The sequence below is a fragment of the Mesoplodon densirostris genome, chromosome 9 (assembly GCF_025265405.1).
Source record: "Mesoplodon densirostris isolate mMesDen1 chromosome 9, mMesDen1 primary haplotype, whole genome shotgun sequence".
Lineage (NCBI taxonomy): Eukaryota > Metazoa > Chordata > Mammalia > Artiodactyla > Ziphiidae > Mesoplodon > Mesoplodon densirostris.
This window is the reverse complement of record NC_082669.1, coordinates 104,267,290-104,268,732: the sequence shown is the minus strand read 5'-3', so window position 1 is coordinate 104,268,732 and position 1,443 is coordinate 104,267,290.

Here is a 1,443-nt window from a genome sequence, read left to right as displayed (position 1 = left end):
TATACAGCAGTTGGCACACAGTAGGGCTTCTCAGATCTCCTTCCTTTGTAGATCTATAGCATTTAATGTCATTCATTTCTATGGCCTATATTGTTCAGTGCATCATGAAAAATGTCCTGGAGAAAGACAGTAAAATCTTTGAAGACAATGTTTTCTATTTACAAAAGGGCTAAACTGAAAAAAAAAAATTAAAAAGGAAAGAAAAAGAACTGGTGTACAGATACTGTCAGAATTCTGCATGATATTCCAAACTCAGGTGTTATTACTATGAATGACAGGGAGATAAGCTTCCATAAACTGGTAAAAATTATGAAATTGTAGCTCCTTGTAATTCAGAAATGTTAAGCTCTCTTGAGCTTATGCAATTGACTTAAAATACACTGCATTAAAAACAGAGGCAAAAATCCTGCATAAAATTCAGAATACAAAATTTTAACAGTGATCATGAATAGTGCCAGTGCAGAAGATTAATTTTTATTCTTTAATCTTTCTGCAGTTTAAGTTGTTTTCTTCAATGAGCATTTTTAATTTTAATAACCAGAGAAAATAAAGAAGTAAATCCTGCTAACCAAATATTACGGTGAACTCTCTAGCCTTTTAATTTATTCACTGAAGTCTTTAAGAAATCATGGCACAATTATTTGGGCATGTTTCACAGAGAAGCACCAAGTTCTTTTGGAATTTTTCACCTGTTTCTCAGCTTTTCCAGTATCCTTTGATCAAGGTCGATTTGGGACTGGCCCTGAAGGAATCTCTTTGACTGCTACTTTTAAAGAATTTAGAAGCCCATTTTTATCCTTAAGATGCTTTTCAGCTTCCCTGCTCAATCCCCTCAATTCTTTCAGAATGGTGATTCTCTTATATGATTTCTTATATGAACCTGGTCTTTTTTTTTTTTTTTTTTTTTTTTTGACGGCACGCGGGCCTCTCACTGTTGTGGCCTCTCCCGTTGCAGAGCACAGGCTCCGGACGCGCAGGCTCAGCAGCCATGGCTCACGGGCCCAGCCACTCCGCGGCATGTGGGATCTTCCCGGACCGGGGCACGAACCCGTGTCCCCTGTATCGGCAGGCGGACTCTCAACCACTGCGCCACCAGGGAAGCCCTTGAACCTGGTCTTTATTCCATCTTCCTGCCTTTCTTTTATTTTAGCGCCAGTAGGCCTCTCTGCCAGTGTTTTATGTCCTACCTTTCCATTTACGCACAATAACATTTTCCTAGGCTAAATGTTTCCCTGAATTTTAGAAACAGTCTGCACAGCCTGCTAAATAAAACAAACTTTAATAAAGCATTTTCTTGCTAGTTCTATACCCAGCCTTTAACGGGGTTAGCCTGACAAAATCTTGTGAGCAAAGTAAACCCTTCCTACAGAGTGACGGCTCAAGCTGGATGGTGTCAAACTGACATGCAAAAATGTTAGAGTCATATTATTTTTTTCAGTATTT